Raw genomic sequence first — 19873 nt, 5'->3', positions numbered from 1 at the left:
CCAAAGGTCAGAAACAATACTCATGCCTGGGTTCGATATTAGCAGTAGCCGACAGAGTCACGCATTCAAAGTCTCCATAAGTGCAAATGAAAAGAAACATAGCAAGATAAACGTGGGAAAACATCTTTGTATTCAGAAAACACTTGATTACAAGAGCCCTCGAGGGGTCATTACATATGATTACAAAAGCCCACGAAGGGTCCTTGCAGAGAAACAAAGAAGCAAAAAGGTACACATATAGCAAAAGCCTAGAGCCTAGCCTACTCTCAAAGGTGCTTCCTCGACAGCAACATCTTTGAGCATCATCTCCTCGGGAGTCCTATCTCAATCCTCTATAATGGCATCTTTAAAAGGGGAGACGACGAAGAGGAAAGCGATGGAGAATAGCAAAGTGATGCGGAAGAAGTAGAAAGGAACGAAGAAGTGGCTGGGTGAAAAATCTGGCTAGTATGGATTTCTCTAGGCTACTATTGTAAAGCCAGTTCTTGGGACGTTGCCCCGGTGTGGGATACGACAGTTAGTAGATAGTACCACCTCACTCCACCGCACCGGGTAATCGGGGGAGGTGAGTGGCGGTGTATAGTCTGAGCTCCCTCTTGAGTAGCGGTGTAGAGTCCAAATATTTCCCTAGGTCAGGAGAAGTCGGCCCCCTACTTCGTCATCCCGAGCCAACGACAACAACAGCAACAACAACAACAATAACAAAATGACATAATCTCGTTCGACCAAAGAAAGTCCAGGAGATAGGCCATGGCATGGCTGATAGAAGCGCCGCCATACAATCTTGAGGCCTTGGGCCTCAAACATGGTGAACGACAACGAATAAGAACAGTAAGAAGAGAAGAATGGATAGATACGGGAAGATACTTGGATGAAAGTATGATCCTAGGAGGCCACCATTTATAGAAAAGGAGGCAGAGTAACCGACAATGCCATTATCTCCCTCGAAAGACGTTACGGCGGGAACATTTAATGCGTCCTTGGGAGTTGAACCGATGATGACATTATGGCTTTGAAAAATGAGAAACCGTAATGCTTTGAATAATCCTGGAGAAGTGAAATGATGGGATGTTTCGGTAATCACGAGGGCTTGTGTCACCAGTAGGACATCATCGCAGGAAGTCCAAAGAATCGAATGTCAAAATTGTTTCTTATCGCTCCTCTCTAAGAAATGCGAGGACTATCTGTGTACAGTGAAATCAGAGGGTCCAATTTCTCATAATCGAGGCACCTCAGAAGACCATCTTGAAGTCTCGAGGCTACAAGGTTATGGTCGAGTCTCCTCCATCGAGGTTCGTCGATGCTCGATCTTGGGACAATATTGACCGCGACCATGGTAGAAATAGGGAGTTCCCAAGGCACATGGCTAGGACTAATAGATCCTAGTGAGCTACTCTAAACCCAAATTAGGGTGTCATCTACCTGTCTCATCTCTGCTTCTTTGTCATTAATGTATTTTGTACTATGTTGGGATTTCCCTCCTATATAAAGGGGATCCTTGTCATTTTAGAAATCTCTATTGCTTCAGCTGCTCCATAAGAAATATACAAGAACACTCTCTTTGCTCCCTAACATATTCTTCGATATTATTGCTCCCATTTATTGTTTTCATTATTGTTCTTCATTTATTGCTTATCATTGGCTATAAGGAGCTTTCATTAACTTTACTCCAACTGTTAGTCATACTTCGATTACCTTCGATAGCTCCCAGCCGAGCTCCGGAATTGACCTCGAGGCTCCCGAATCAACGAGCTCGAGGCCCCGATTGTTAACCCATCGGTTTAGTTATTATCCTCATTCCTTACTCTTATTTCATTTATAAGTCTCACATATAGCATCAACCGCTTAACAAACTAGCATAAAAATAGATCACGTATTTTTAGAATTCCATAATCAAATTTAATTGTTATTACCATTTTCACGGTAAACAAAAGCTCCAAACTCTTAAGTGCGTTCATAACATCACCAACCCGAGATCATTGATCGAATAATTCCTTTCGTTCCTTCTTAGCTTTCTTAAACATAAGCTATTACTTTTCCTGATCTTTCTACCCCCTTGTTGCGTGCATACTTATCTTGTCTTAGTTCTCATGCATACCGGAGGTTTCGTGTAACTTTTATGATCTGCTAAAAAATGCGTCTCCTAAAACAAAAATGCGTCTGCTAAATGCGTCTCCTAAATGCGTCTCCTAAGTAAAACCAAGAAAACTTTGATTAGAAAATGCGTCTGCTAAAAATAAAACCTGAATGATGCAGATTAGGAAGTGCGTCTCCTACGGGTGAAACTTGAATGAACCAAACTAAGGAGTGCATCTCCTAGGGGTAAAACTTGTATGAACCAAAACCAGGAAGCGCGTCTCCTAAGGGTAAAATCTCAATTTAGGAAGTGCATCTCCTAAAACAAAAATATAACTTAAAAGACCCAGACTAGGACTCCTACGGGTAAAACTTCAATGACTCAAACTAGGAAGTGTGTCTCCTAAGAACGAACTTACATGACCCAAAACTAGGAAGTGCGTCTCCTAAAACAAAAATATAACTTGAAAACCCAGACTAGGAAGTGCGTCTCCTAGGGGTGAAACTTCAATGACTCAAACTAGGAAGTGAGTCTCCTAGGAATGAACTTAAATGACCCAAACTAGAAAGTGCGTCTCCTAAAACAAAAATATAACTTGAAAGACCCAGACTAAGAAGTGCGAGGGTGAAACTTCAATGACTCAAACTAGGAAGTGTGTCTCCTAGGAATGAACTTAAATGACCCAAACTAGGAAGTGCGTCTCCTAGGGGTGAAATCTCAATTTCGGAAGTGTGTCTCCTAAAACAAAATATAACTTGAAAAACCCAGACTAGGAAGTGCGTCTCCTAGGGGTAAAATCTCAATTTAGGAAGTGCGTCTCCTAAAACAAAAATATAACCTGAAAGACCCAGACTAGGAAGTGCGTCTCCTAGGGATGAAATTTCAATGATTCAAACTAGGAAGTGCGTCTCCTAGGAATGAATTTAAATGACCAAAGCTAGGAATTGCATCTCCTAACAAGTATAATATGAAAGACCCCTACTAGGAAGTGCGTCTCCTAACGGATAAAACTTCAATGACTCCAACTAGGACGTGCGTCTCCTAGGGATGAATTTAAGTGACCAAAACTAGGAAGTGTGTCTTCTAGAGGTGAAATCTCAATTTAGGAAGTGCATCTCCTAAACCAAAAATATAACCTTAAAGACCCAGACTAGGAAGTGCTTCTCCTAGTGGTGATGTGTGATCTTCTCAATAGCCTTTGCGTAAGCAGAATTGGGGCATTTCACTTGAAAAATTCAAGCTTCCAAGCTTTGATATGAACATAGCTTTCATCCCTGTTTCAGACAAAGAAAACTTGTGAGTTTAAACATGGTGGTTGGTTTGTGGCCTTGACTTTGTGGGCAATTGCTCTTTCACTTGCCATGATAACTTTGATTTCAACTTGAAAGACCTTGCTTGTTTATTGACTAACCACTTTCTCTGTCACCCTTATAACAGAAAGTACCTCTGATTCATTCAAACTCAATACCCTCTATCTGTTGCATTGTGCTCATGTATTGACATATACAGAACCTTTGTATTTCACATAAATCCCAAAGCACGTCAATTGCCACCCACTCAGTGCACATACTACTCTTTCCTGGCTTATGCCACTTTGACGCGCTAGCTAGACTCCGCTTTGTGCAATTGGAAAGCTGGTAGCAAATTTTGAAGTCATTTCTTACTTGTTCTGACAAAACAGACTCAAGAGGACTTAAACAAAGCAAGAGGAATAGAGTAAGGAACAATAGAAAGGGATGATACCTAACAAGAAAATTTAATAAGTACAAACTTATCAGATGTAGATACTAACTCTAATGACCATGACATGCACTTTTGGATTAAGTGGCATAATCTGTCAAGCAAGTCTAATATTCAACTCTTATTGTACCTCTTCGCCGTGAAACTAGGCTTCAATGCTTCGATTATCCTATCTGACTCACTATCCTTATTCGACTTATAGTGCCCGAAGGGTTTTCACCATCAAGCCTCTCTCATTTAGTTCTTTCTCTTAGCTTACCGCCGCCTTATGGTGCCTGTAAAGGTTTTTACCGATGAGACTCTCTCATTTTGTTCTTTTTCTTTTTATTTCCTCTGATTCTGTAAATGACAAGGCATTGACCATAGTAAAAACATCATATGCTCCTGACATGTCTAGCTCGGCACTCTCAAAGATTATCTGGGAGGTCGTTTTGGATTGTAATGTGTCTTTTGGACATTTAGAAAGAAAGGATATCATAAGGCTCAAAATAAATAAGACAACAGGGTTAATTTATTTACAACTTTTAGAATCCATTCTAAAAAACTTTACCCCAATTTCTAAAACAAGGGAATTTGAATCTTTTTTCTTTTTCTTTTTGAGATGGAATTTCTAAGAAAGACTGCCCCACTCTCGAATTCGTGAGATTATGAAATATTTTATTTGGTGCGACCGAACCTTAAGGCTGCCTACGTATCTTGTGGTGACAAGAATCAGGTCGAACGTAGTTCAAAAGACTACTTTTTGTTACTATTTTTCTTTTTTCTTCTTTTTTTCCTTTTTTTTTTCTTTTTCTTTGTCTCTATTTTTTCTCTTTTTTTTTTTGAATTTTCCTTTTGGAATGAAGTTTCTAAAATAAACCTATGGGGACATGAACTTTTTTTTCCATATGACTCTAACTTGATTCCAAAAGAGGGGAGGTCAAAGAAACCAGTACATGCTCAAAAGGGTATCGAATGGTATAAGTGTTTGGGTAGCTGAAAGAGGGCCTCCCAATCCCTGAAAAATGCCAAGTACAACACGTTCAACTTGAGAATGAAAAGAAGATCATGCACAACATTTCTTTTTCAGTTTCGACATTGATATCACTGATATGCCTTCCACTTTACTTTAGCGCCTTGTCAAGTACAGAACTCTCGTTGGGTAATTTCTTCTTCACAATGGATACCCTCCGTCAGTTTAGAGCAAACTCCCTTGGCTTTATCTTGTTTCTTGAGGTGCACTTGAACTCAAAACTGCTCGCTTCAAATTGTCTAGGATGCACTCTCCTTTAACGAATTCTTGTCATCCTATTAACTTCCCAAATTATCTGCCCCAATTTCACATAGTTCGGGCTTTAATTGATGATAAAATGTCCAAATCTGTACTTATTTCCCTCAAGTGTCCCTATCATTTTCAAAATTACTTTATCACTTCATGATTAAACTAACTTTTATGACCAGGCTGAGAATTATGTGTGCGTATCATGTTACTAGAGCCAGCAGGAAAAGAACTATACAAAGAAAAGAGAACTAAAAAAATGACTAGAAATAACAGAAAACAGAAAATTGCATTAGACAGACGGTGAAAGGGTTTGAACAACAAAACAAGTAAAATAAATTGGGGTTACAACCCTGGAACAAACCTAGATAACACTAAACTAGTTACTACGACTAAACGAACTAGGCGAAATAAAAGGATATAAGGGTTTGAGTCACAAGATAATATCCGGATTACAACCCTGAAATAACCCGGACGATAGAAATGACAAAAAAATAAACCACCAAGAATCCCCTTGGCTAACCAAGAAAGGAGCGCCTTTCCAATTACCAAGCTCGACATCTTAGCCACTGAGTTCCATATCAATATTACCAAGTTCATTACCAATTTCAATATCATTAACTTTAGTCAGCAATTTTCCAAGAGGATTCTCATACTCCCTGTCACCATGCATTATCCCCACAAAGTGTGCATCATCATGTGCAGATAAAGGATTATGAGCGATATTCTGGGTGTCACTGTCCTGGATCACAATTATCCCTTCTTGAATCATTCTTTCTACTTCCCTTTTCAAAGCACGACAATCTTAAATTCTATGACCTTGGACATTAGAGTGGTACATGCATCGTACAGTAGGATCAAAACCTTTTGCATATGGGTCCGGAGTATAGCCGAGGAGCGGCTCAATCAGGCCAGAATGTTTTAACTTTTCAAACAAGCTTGTGTAAGATTCTTCGATTGGCGTGAAACTATTTCTTTGCCTTTGTTCCCCTCCATGCCCCAATTTTCTAGGGTTGTTGGATGCTTGAAAATGTTGTGAAGGCAAAAGTGCATTACGCGGTGCTGGGGCTTGCCATAAAGAGTGACCCAGTGGTTGGACAGATGACCGAACGTTGTTTAGTGGATAATACTGGGGTGGATTATGTAGAGCTTGGGGATAGGTTTGGGGTTGGGGTTGGGGTTGGGGTTGAGGCTGAGTATATTGGTGAGGCGGACTCATTGGACGATGTCATGATCCTGAGACAACCATGGCAACATCATCATGTTCCTTCTGACCCAACAAGCTTCTTGTGTTGTTCTGAATTGCTTGTGTAGTGGCTTTTTAAAGCATAATAGCTCATTATCTTGCTCGACTTCAGCCCATATTCTACCATTTCTCCCATTTTTACCACATTATTAAAAGGCTTACCCACAACCGAGATCAAATGCCCAACATAAGTTGGCTCTTGAGCTTGAAGAAAGTACTCGACCATCTCGTCTTCTTCCATCGGGGGATTGACTCGGGCAGCTTGCTCTCTCCATCTGAGCCTGTATTCCCTAAAGCTTTCACTAGGCTTCTTTTCCATCTTGGTGAGGGACATGTGATCTGAGACGATTTCTATATTGTACTGAAAGTGCCGAGCAAAGGCCTGAGCCATATCATCCAATATGTACCACCTGCTCTCGTCTCGACGGGTGTACCACTCTAGAGCTGCCCCACTCAGACTCTAACTGAAATATGCCATCAATAATTTGTCTTTCCCACCGACACCTCTCATCTTACTGCAGTAACCTCTCAAATAGGCCACGGGATTTCCATGTCCGTCATACAAATCAAACTTTGGCATCTTAAACCCAGCATGCAGTTGGACGTCAGGAAACAAACACAAATTTTTGTAAGACACGCTCACCTGGCTCCCTATCCCTTGCATGTTTCTTAAAGACTTCTCTAAGATTTTCACCATCCTGGATATCTCATCTTGCTTCACTATCTTAGCAGGCTTTTCAGTTTCGCCGGGAGGCTCAAAATGAGGAGCGTGAGAGTATGGATTCGAGACCTTGAAAGTTGGTTCTGGAGCATAGTGTTGGGAATCGAGGACTTTGAACACAATCTCGCTAGAGGATCGAGGAAAAGTAGCTAGTGGAGGAGCTACAAAAACATGAGTGTTCAAAGGAGCAGGATATGAGGTGGTTTTGGTGGGTGGAGTGTGAAAATATTGTGGGGAGATATCAACAGTAGTGGGAACCTGGGCTTGTGATAGTGGTGGGATAGTTGCAAGGTTTTTAGTGTAGTTAGCGGGAATGAAGGTGGAGGATGCCCCTTGATCCAAGACTGATATATTTCTTCCATCTGCTGTTTTAACCTTTGGACCTCCTCTTTCAATTCAGACTTCAACTCCACAAACTCCCTCGACGGGTCAACAACTCTTGTGTCCAAGTCTTTGCTAGTCATGACTACCTTGCTCTTTGACCTTGTGTTGTATGGAAGAGTTATCAGTTTAAGAACCACAAACCAACCACTCTTCTACTCAATGGAGATAACAAATGGGAACCAAAACGCAGTCATCATGTTAGCGTTAGGGCCTTTAACAACTAAAATATCACATTGCGTGCGATGCACCTAGCAACAATTAACGGTTCAAGAATGACTTTGAGGGTCACAAGGTCACTTGGCATCATCCCAATTTTTTCATTTCAGTCTTCTCTTTTCTTTTCTTTTCTAGCACTTCTTGGCTTCATTTTCTTTCCCTTTTTTTCTTCTAATTATCACTCTTTTCTTTCCTCTCATTTCTCACATCCCATAATTTCTTCTTTTTTTTTTGTTTCCTTTTTTTTGTTTTCTTTTAATTTTAAAAATGATTCAATCAAACCCTATGTAGGTTGACTACATATCATGTCCCTCATGAATCAGATCAAGCGTAGTTCTAGGAAAGTAATGGACAAAATAAACTAAGAAAAAAAATCTTTATGGATTTTTCATTTACAACTCTTTTCAATTTTCAAATATAAAACAGGAAATACGATAACGGAAGACTTGACAAACTCAACTATACTACGACAAACTCTGACATCAACTAAACGAATCAGTACTACTGAACATGACTATAAAGTACAAGACAACATAAAAAAACAGTCTGAAAACATAAAAAGTCTCCTTTAGCCAGCTTCTGAATGTAGTGATCCTAACTGAATGGTCATGGGGTGTCTGTTACGCTCAAACTCTGGTAAGTAGATCCACACCTGTATGAGAAAAATAAGACCAAATAGAGTTAAAGACTTAGAACAATATGTGAGACAATAAAGCTTCCTATTGGACACACACAAGATATGATTGAGGCTATTTTGCAAAATGGCCTACGTGGCCAAAAGTTGCTATTAGCGCAAACTCGACAAAAGTGACCTCAAAGACATGAAAAAATCACTTTGCCGAAATGACCCATTTTGTAGAAATGGCCTATGTGGCCAGAAAACGTCTAAGCATTGCAAATTCAATAGAACGGAACCCTAAACAGAGAGGACACCTTGTTGTGGACTTAGGACTCTAAGACATGGGTTAATTGAACCACTTTTGCAAAAATAGCCCTAATTTGCCACACGGCCTATGTGGCCAAAAGCGGCCAGACATGCAAATTCGACAAGGACGGATCTTAAAGTAAAGAGACACCTAATTGTGGATTGAAGACTCTCCAGACATAATTAAACAAACCACTTTGCAAAAAATATCCCTATTTTGCAAAACGGTAGAGCCAAAAGTGGCGAAAGATGCAAAATTTGGCTACGACCCTCGAAGCCAAGAACCTAAGACTCACAAGGAAGACCAGACCCTATGTGGGCTGCCTACGTATCATGCCCCGAAAGACGAGAATCAGGTATGCGTAGTTCGGGAAAATTGGATATGGGCGAGAAAAAAAACAAAAAAAAAATAACTAATTTGGAGAAAACATATTTTTTGGTCTTTTTTTAAAAAATGATGGGAAAGTGCAAAATCTTTTTAGATTTTCATTTTCATTCTTTTTTTTTTGTCTTTTTCTTGGAAAAAAAATGCGAGAGAAAAATATAACTGGTCCTACTTGCTTCATTTTTACACTTCACCTTCTTTTCTTTCTCATTTACCCTCAACCATCATTGGTCCGCCGAATGACCCTTTTTACCCTTAAAGAATGGAACATGTAGCACATAAGATGCATGAGGATGGTCTTATATTTTTGGTTACACTTGTCCTAGACGGACCCAACCCCTGTGTTGAGTCCCCAAAGTCAAATGCACGTGATGCAAACAAGCGTTCCTACTAGGGATCCGGCATGAGGTTATGTCATTCTAGGTTGAAACATGTCATGACCTCGGTTCTCCCTCCGTGAACCATCGTGACGGCACCTAGCCCTCTACGACTAGGTAAGCCTAAATTGTAGAAGATAACCAAAATGCGGAATAAAAACAAATTAAAACAGAATGAAGAGTGATAAAACAATGTTTAAAAGTGCCGCTCAGTATACACAATATTTAACTCTCAAACCAAACATACTTTCAAGACCCGAAAACCCATGAATCACAAGTTAAGGATCACTACACAGTACTCTAACTCCAGAATATCTAACTAAGGAAAAGAAATACAGAAGGGCAAATGTTTAAAAGCTAGAATAGAAAGGGACTCCTCGGTTGTTCGGACGTGGCAGATATACCTCGAAGTTGCTGGAGCAATCGCCTCACCTCAAGGGTGATAGGACTGAGTCGCAGTACCTGGATCTGCACATGAAAAACATGTGGAGTACACCACAGCGGTACTCAGTAAGTGCCAAGCCTAACCTTGGTCGGGTAGTGACGAGGAAGATCAGGGCCCTACTGAGGCTAAATAAAATAATAAGTTCAACAGTATAGAACATGACAGTATAAATAAATACAGCGATAAAAGTAACACAAGATATAAAGGGCAACAACAACTAGAATAGAGGCAAAATAGTCACCGAGGGAACCAAGCTCAACACAAATATAGCAACCGAGGATCTACCAAAATACCGTCCTATAGCCCCCAAATGTAAATGTCCAGTGGATCTCCCGGGTGTTGTCCCGTAGTCCAACTCATAATGCTCCGGGGATCTACCAGAATCTTGTTCCGTAGTCCCCAAATGTAAATACCCAGTACTGGGGGAATCTACCTGGTGTAGTCCCGTAGTTCCACATAACTGTACAGGGGGATCTACCCGAAATCCCACATCTGTAGTCCCAAATAAACAGACAAGGGGGATCTACCGAAATCCCACATCCATAGTCCCAAAAAAATTGGCAAGTGGGATCTACCGGAATCCCACATCCGTAGTCCCAAATGTAAATACACAGCAACAACATGGAAATATATTCAGCAAAATGTCAATTTCATATTAAGGCAAACAAGTAATTCTAGTCTAGCATGCTGCACAGAATTCAGGTAAGGCAGTTTGAGCAAGTAAAGTAATTAAGTCACTTAGACATGCTTTCTTAAGCTAACAACAGGCTTAATAGTGTAAGAAATAAAAATAGGAAATGAAACATACTAGTAATTACATAAAGAAAACTGGATTTCCAATAATTAGCACAAGTACGCACTCATCACCTCACGTACAAGGCATTTCATTTACCAAATATACCAAATCCTAAGGGGAAGGTCCCCCACACAAGGTTAGACAAGCCACTTATCGCGAAACGACTTAAAATCAACTTGAAACCACGCTCTTGCCATGAGTACTCAACTCCAAATGGCCCAAATCTATTCAATTCAATTGCATAATGTAAATAACACTTCAAGAAACTGATTCTACAAAGAAAGTTTAAGTTAATATGCGAAATTAGGTAAAATGACCAAAATGCCCCTCGGGTCCACATCTCGGAATCGGGTAAAATTTATATTTTCAAAATCCTCATGCTCTCATGAGTTCATGCATACCAAAATTATCCAAATCCAAGGCCAAATTCCAAATCAAAAGTCAAATTCTAGGTCTAAGAACTTTCTTCCAATTTTTCCCCAATTTTCATCTCCAATCCGAAATTAAATGATGAAACTAACTATAGATTGATGGAATAAAACTATAAAGGGTTAAAGAATTGTTACCAAATGATCTCCATTTCAATATCCTCCCAAAATCGCCCTCTCCTGAACTCCAAGTCGAATTTCCAACTTTTGAAACTAAACTCTCGAAATTTCATATTTTTGCCCAGCTATTTCCGCATCTGTGGTCAAATAATTGCATCTGGAATACCGCTTCTGCGGTTGGGGAACTACTTCTGCGGTTCTCACTTAAAAGCCCAATATCGCACCTGCGACCTCAAATTCTGCATCTGCGGTTCCTAATGCCGCTTCTGCGGTTCCTGGCCCCCTTCCTCATTTCCGCTTCTACGACTATAAAGCCGCTTCTGTGGCGCCGCACTTGCGGGACCCAAACCGCAGGTGCGGTTATGACAGATAACAGCTGAAGCTGCAAACTTCAACTCCAAAAATCTTTCTGCCAATCATCCGAAATCACCCCGAGGCCACCGGGACCTCAACCAAACATGCCAACCAATCCTAAAACATCATTCAAACTTGTTCTAACCTTCGGAACGCTCAAAACAACATCAAAACACCGATTTTTCATCAGAGTCAAGCCTAAGTATTCCAAAAACTCTATAAATATGACCTGAAATTTTGCACACACGTCACATTCAACACTACGGAGCTACTCCAACATCTGGAATTCCATTCCGTCCATCGGATCAATATCTCACTATCGAACAAAAAATTTCAAAATTCGACCTTTCGGTATTTCAAGCCTAAATTAGCTATGGACCTCCAAAACACAATCCGAACACGCCCCTAAGCCCAAAATCACCCAACGGAGCTAATGGAACCATCAGATTTCCATTCCGAGGACGTCTTTACACTGTCCCGACTACGGTCAACTTTCCAACACTTAAGCTTTCATTTAGGGACTAAGTGTCCCAAAACTCTTCGAAACTCAAAACCGAACATCCCGGCAAATCAAAATAGCAGAAATAAACTTGGGGAAAGCAGTTAATGGGGGATTGGGGCGTAAATTCTTAAGACGACCGGCCGGGTCGTCACATCCTCCTACACTTAAACATTCGTTCGTCCTTTAACAAGCATAAAGACATACCTGAAGTAGTGAAAAGATGAGGGTAACGGCTACGCATATCCTGCTCAGTCTCCCAAGTCGCCTCCTCGACTGGCTGGCCCACTAAACTTTTATTGATGCAATGTTCTTTGACCTCAACTTTCTAACCTGCCTGTCCAATATTGCCACTGGCTCCTCAACATAGGATAGATCTTGTCCAACTGGACTAAACTGAAATCCAACACGTGCGACAGATCACTGTGATACCTCCGGAGCATTGAAATATGAAATACCGGATGAACTCCAGCCAAGCTGGGAGGTAAGCCAAGCTCATAAACAACCTCCCCAACACACCTCAATATCTCAAAAGGACCAATAAACCTCGGACTCAACTTCCCTTTCTTCCCAAATCTCATAACGCCCTTCATAGGTGAAACCCGAAGCAAGACCCGCTCTCCAACCTTATAGGAAACATCACGAACCTTCTGGTCCGCGTAACTCTTCTGTCTGGACTGGGCTGTACGGAGTCTATCCTGAATCACCTTAACCTTCTCTAAAGCATCCTGAACCAAGTCTGTGCCCAATAATCTAGCCTCACCCGGCTCAAAACAACCCACTGGGGATCTACACCGTCTCCCATATAAAGCCTCATACGGTGCCATCTGAATGCTGGACTGATAGCTGTTGTTATAAGCAAACTCTGCCAATGGCAAGAACTGATCCTAAGACCCTCCAAACTCAATCACACATGCACAAAGCATATCCTCAAGAATCTGAATAGTGCGCTCGGACTGTCCGTCCATCTGAGGGTGAAATGCTGTACTCAACTCCACCCGAGTACCCAACTCATGCTGAACGGCTCTCCAGAATCGTGATGTGAACTGAGTACCTCTATCTAAAATGATAGAAACCAGAATACCATACAGGCAAACAATCTTCTGGATATAGATCTCCGCCAACCGCTCCGAGGAATAAGTAGTATACACAAGAATAAAGTGAGCGGACTTGGTTAGCCGATTCACAATCACCTGAATAGCATCGAACTTTCTCAAAGTCTGTGGGAGCCCAACTACAAAGTCCATGGTGATCCGTTCCCACTTCCACTCTGGAATCTCTATCTGTTGAAGCAACCCTCCCGGTCTCTGATGCTCATACTTCACCTGCTGACAGTTGAGGCACAGAGCCACAAATCCAACTATATCTTTCTTCATCCGCCTCCACCAGTAGTGCTGCCTCAAATCCTGATACATCTTCGCGGCACCCGGATGAATGGAATACCGCGAACTATGGGCCTCTTCCAGAATCAACTCCCTAAGCCCATCAACATTGGGTACACAAATCCGACCCTGCATCCTCAATACACCATCATCACTAATAGTCACATCCCTGGCATTACCGTGCTGAACCTTGTCCTTGAGGACAAGCAAATGAGGGTCATCATACTGCCTCTCCCTAGTACGATTAAATAAGGAAGACCAAGAAACCATGCAAGTTAGAACCCGACTGGGCTCCGAAAGATCCAATCTCATAAACTGGCTGGCTAAGGCCTGAACATCCATCGCCATAGGCCTCTCCGATGCTGGTAAATAAGAAAACTCCCCAAACTCTCTGCTCGGCGACTAAAGGCATCGGCCACCACATTGGCCTTGCCCGGGTGATACAAAATAGTGACATCATAATCCTTCAGCAACTCTAACTACCTCCTCTAGCGCAAATTTAGATCCTTTTGCTTGAACAAGTGCTGCAAGCTCCGATGGTCAGTATAAATCTCACAGGGAACCTCGTATAAATAATGGCGCCAAATCTTCAGGGCGTGAACATGGAAGCTAACTCAGGGTCATGAACATGGTAATTCTTCTCCTGTATCTTCAATTGTCTAGACGTGTAGGCAATCACCCTACCATCCTACATCAACACCGCTTTGAGGCCAATCTTCAAGGCATCACAATAGACCGTATAAGACCTCGAACCTGTAGGCAATATCAAAACTGGGGCTGTAGTCAAAGCTGTCTTGAGCTTCTGAAAGCTCGCTTGGAACGGAGCACCCTTCTAGGTCAACCTGGTCATAGGGGCTACAATTGATGAAAACCCTCCACAAAACGACAGTAGTAACCCGCCAAGGCAAGGAAACTACAGATCTTGGTAGCTGAGGATGGTCTAGGCCAACTCTGCACGGCCTCTATCTTCTTCGGATCCACCTGAATACCCTCACTCGATACCACGTGGCCTAAGAACACCACCGAATCCAACCAAAACTCACATTTTGAGAACTTAGCATATAACTTCTTCTCTCTCAGAGTCTGAAGCACAGTCCTCAGGTGCTGCTCATGATCTTCCCGGCTTCGGGAATACACCAGAATATCATCAATAAAGACAATGACGAACGAGCCAAGATACGGTTGGAACACACTGTGCATCAAGTGCATAAAAGTTGTTGGGGCATTGGTCAGCCCAAATGACATGACAAGGAACTCGTAGTGACCATACCGAGTCCTGAAAGCAGTCTTTGGGATATCTGGCTCCCGAATCTTCAACTGATGGTAACCTGAGCGCAAATCAATCTTAGAAAACACCCGTGCGCCTTGAAGCTGGTCAAATAGATCATCAATATGAGGCAAAGGATAACGGTTCTTCACTGTAACCTTGTTCAACTGGCGATAATCAATACACATACGCATAGAACCATACTTTTTTTTTCACAAACAAGATAGGAGCACCCTAAGATGATAAACTGGGATGAATAAAACCCTTATCAAGAAATTCCTGTAACTGATCCTTCAACTCAGGAGGATCCATACGATACGGAGGAATAGAAATGGGATGAGTGTCCGGCAACAGATCAATGCCAAAATCAATATCTCTATCAGGCAGCATGCCCGGAAGATCAGCTGGAAACACATTGGGAAAATCCCGTACTATTGGAACTGAATCAACTGAAGGGGGTATCAATACTGATATCTCTCACATAAGCTAAATATGCGTCACACCCCTTCTCAACCATACGCTGAGCTTTAAGAAAAGAAATAACTCTACTGGGAGTGTGATCTAAAGTACCCCTCCAATCAACATGCGGTACACCTGGCATAGCCAGTATCACAGTTTTGGCACGATAGTCAATAATAGCATAATGGGGCGACAACCAGTCCATGCCCAAGATAATATTAAAATCTACTATGCTGAGCAACAATAAATTGGCTCTGACTCAAAACCACTAAGAGCAACCAAACATGACCGATAAATGCGGTCCGCAACAAGAGAATCTCCCACAAGAGTAGAAACATAAACAGGGGAACTCAAAGAATCCCAAGATACACCCAAATGCGGAGTAAAATAAGAAGACACATAAGAATAAGTGAAGCCTGGATTGAATAGAATCGATGCATCTCTATGACAAACCAGTATAATACATGTGATGACAGAATCAGAGGCAACAACCTCGGTACGGGCAGGAAGGGCATAGTATCTGGCCTGGCCTCCCCCTCTAGCTGGCTGAGCAGATGGGGTAGCAACTGGTGCTGTAACTATAGCCTGAGAACTCTACGGGGCACACTGTGGCCGAGAAGTCTGTGGAGGTGCACTCCTCCCAAGTCTAGGGCAATACCTCACCACATGGCGTAAGTCACCACACTCAAAGCAACCTCGCGGATGACGTGGCAGTGGAAACTGTGCGGTACGAGTACTTTGAGACCCCTCAACCCCTGAAACACTGAGTGAAGTCTGAGACGCAAACTGAGCTGGCTGACCCACAAAACCTCTACCATGTCGTACTCTTCCCCCAAAATAAGGACCAGTGGATCTCTCCTGTCTATGAGGTCTCCTCACTTCCCTGTACTCTCTCTCCTGACCTTGTCTGTCCTCTCTCTCCTGGACCCACCTATCCTCTACTCGACGAGAGGTCCTCACCACGCGCTAAACCGGGACCACCGGTTGTGTCGCTATGACATCTGGAACTCGACTAATGAGAACTCGCTACTCTAGAGTGGGGGGTGGCAAAAGTCTAGGACCCTTCCTCGATTTGTGAAGTAGTTAGTACAACCTGAATCAAACCTGCCTGAGCTAATGTACCAAACATGCTCAAGAACTGTGCTAATGTCTCCTGAAGTACTGGAGTATTAGTAGCAGTAGGTGCATCTGGCGCCTGGGCTCTGGCTGGTACTGTTGGTGGCTCCTCAATGGCAGCTCACGCGGGTGCTCTGGCTGCACTGCATGTGCGTCCTCAGCCTCTACCCCAGCCCCGACCTCTGACGACTCTCATAGGGGAGGCGGGTGTCTGATCATCTCTAGTAGCACGTGTCCTCACCATCTGTGAGAGAATGAAAGACAGAGGTTTAGGATTCATGATGTCAAAAATCTCGCACGACACAGAAATCAAATGAAGTGGAATTTTCCTAACGGTTACATAGCCTCTCGTAGATAAGTACAGATGTCTCCGTACTGATCAGCGAGACTCTAATAAACCGGCTTGTGATTCATGACTCCTATGAACCTAGAGCTCTGATACCAACTTGTCACAACCTTGGTTCGCCCTCCGTGAACCATCGTTACGGCACCTAGTCCTCTATGACTAGGTAAGCCTAAATTGCAGAAGATAACCAAAATGCGGAATAAAAACAAATTAAAATAGAATGAAGAGTGATAAAACAGTGTTTAAAAGTGCCACTTGACATACACAATATTTAACTCTCAAACCAATACATACTTCCAAGACCCGTAAACCTATGAATCACAAGCTAAGGATCATTACACAGTACTCTAACTCCAGAATATCTAACAAGGAAAAGAAATACCGAAGGGCAAATGTTTAAAAGCTAGAATAGAAAGGGACTTCTCAGTTGTTCGGACGCGGCAGATATACCTTGAAGTCGCTGGAGCAATCACCTCGCCTCAAGGGTGATAGGACTGAGTAGCAGTTCCTGGATCTTCATATGAAAAACATGCGCATAAGGGGCATGAGTACACCACAACGGTACTTAGTAAGTGCCAAGCCTAACCTCGGTCGGGTAGTGACGGGGAAGGTCAGGGCCCTACTAAGGTTAAATAAAATAATAAGTTCAACAGTGTAGAACATGACAATATAAATAAATACAACTATAAAAGTAACACAAGATATAAAGGGAAACAATAACTAGAATAGAGGCAAAATAGTCACCAAGGGAACACAGCTCAACACAGAGATAACAACCGGGTATCTACAAGGATACCGTCCTGTAGCCCCCAAATGTAAATGTCCAGTGGATCTCCCGGGTGTCATCCTGTAGTACAACTCATAATGCGCCGGGGATCTACCGGAATCCTGTTCTGTAGTCCCCAAATGTAAATACCAAGTACTGGGGGAATCTACCGGGTGCAGTCCCGTAGTTCCAATATAAAAGTGCAGGGGAGTATACCAAAATCTCACATCCGTAGTCCCAAATAAACAGACAAAGGGGATCTACCGAAATCCCACATCCGTAGTCCCAAATGTAAATACGCATCAACAACATGGAAATATATTCAGCAAATGTCAGTTTCATATTAAGGCAAACATGTAATTCTAGTCTAGCATGCTGCACATAATTTAGGTAAGGCAGTTTGAGCAAGTAAAGCAATTAAGTCACTTAAACATGCTTTCCTAAGCTAACAACAGGCTTAATAGTGCAAGAAATAAAAACAGGAAAGGAAACATACTAGTAATTACTTAAAGAAAACTAGATTTCCAACAATTAGAACAAGTACGCACTCGTCACCTCATGTACAAGGCATTTCATTTACCAAATATACCAAATCCTAAGGGGAAGGTCCCCCACACAAGGTTGGACAAGCCATTTACCTCGAACCAGCTCAAAATCAACCTGAAACCACGCTCTTGCCACGAGTACTCGACTCTAAATGGCCCAAATCTATTCAATTCAATTGCATAATGTAAATAATGCTTCAAGCAACTGATTTTACAAAGAAATTCTAAGCTAATAAGCGAAATTAGGTAAAATGACCAAAATGCTCCTCGGGCCCACATCTCGGAATCAGGTAAAATTTATATTTTCAGAATCCTCACGCTCTCACGAGTTCAGGCATACCAAAGTTATCCAAATCCAAGGTCAAATTTCCAATCAAAAGTCGAATTCTAGGTCTAAGAACTTTCTTCCAATTTTTTCCCAATTTTCATCTCCAATACGAAATTAAATGATAAAACTAACTATAGATTGATGGAATAAAACTAAAAATGGTTAAAGAATTGTTACCCAATGATCTCCTCTTCAATTTCCTCCCACAATCGCCTCTCCCGAAGTCCAAGTCGAATTTCCAACTTTTGAAACTAAACCCTCGAAATTTCATATTTCTGCCCACCTATTTTCGCATCTGCGGTCAAATAATCTCATCTGCGATACCGCTTCTGCGCCGCTTCTGTGGGACCCAATTATGATAGATAATAGCTGAAGCTGCAAACTTCAAACTCCAAAAATCTTTTTGTCAACCATCCGAAATCACCCTGAGGCCACTCAGAACTCAACCAAACATGCCAACCAATCCTAAAACATCATTCAAACTTGTTCCAACCTTCGGAACGCTTCAAAACAACATCAATACACCTATTTTTCATCAGATTCAAGCCTAAGAATTCCAAAAACTCTAAAAATATGCTTTCGATCAAAAAGTCTATCAAACCTCGTCTGAATGACCTGAAATTTGGCACACACGTCACATTCAACACTACGGAGCTACTCCAACTTCCGAAATTCCATTCCGACCCTCGGATCAAAATCTCACTATCGAACCGGAAACTTCAAAATTCGACCTTTCGGTATTTCAAGCCTAAATTAGCTATGGACCTCCAAAACACAATCCGAACACGCCCCTAAGCCCAAAATCACCCAACGGAGCTAATGGAACCATCAGATTTCTATTCCGAGGCCGTCTTCACACTGTTCCGACTACGGCCAACTTTCCAACACTTAAGCTTTCATTTAGGGACTAAGTGTCCCAAAACTCTCCGAAACTCAAAAACGAACATCTCGGCAAATCAAAATAGCAGAAATAAACTTGGGGAAAGCAGTTAATGGGGGATCGGGGCGTAAATTCTTAAGACGACCGGTCGGGTCGTCACAAATCCTGGGGGTGTGTTCTAGACATGGCTTACCTGAGCAGACAACTCGAGCCGGGGGGGGGGGAGTGTACCGAAAATACAGAAGCTTCACCGGCTTTGCAACTTATCCGAACCTTGTTCTAAAATTGGGATATGACTCTAACAGAAAAAAGCCACACGAAGTGCACGCTTCCCTAATGATTTAGAAAACTCAGAGAGAAGAGGGTTTCATAACAGTTTATATACAGTCCAAGCAATATCAATGTCACGACCCTAAACCCGGACCCGGTCTTGATGGCACTTCTCGTGAAGACAAGGCCAGCCGACACTTCCCATTTTTCCAATTATTAATAATATAGCATTTAGAAACAGTCTAAACATGAATAGATAATCCAAAATAGCAGATAATATCATAAATACGCGAAAGAACCTAACACAGCCCTAATGGGGGTATCACTAGTCATGAGCATCTATAAAACCTAATACAAGTCTGAAAGGTCTACAACTAGTAAAAAGTCTGATATGAGATAGAAATGATAAAGAGGGAGAAACACGGGTCTGCGGAAGTCAAGCAGTTACCTCGTGAACTACGAATGTCTGCCGGGAGCTCTCAACTCGCACTGGCAGGATCATCAACACCTAAATCTGCACACAGGGGTGCAGGGAGTAAAGTG

The sequence above is a fragment of the Nicotiana tabacum genome, chromosome 1 (genome assembly GCF_000715075.1).
Source record: "Nicotiana tabacum cultivar K326 chromosome 1, ASM71507v2, whole genome shotgun sequence".
NCBI classification, from domain to species: Eukaryota; Viridiplantae; Streptophyta; class Magnoliopsida; order Solanales; family Solanaceae; genus Nicotiana; species Nicotiana tabacum.
This window is presented reverse-complemented; position numbering follows the sequence as displayed.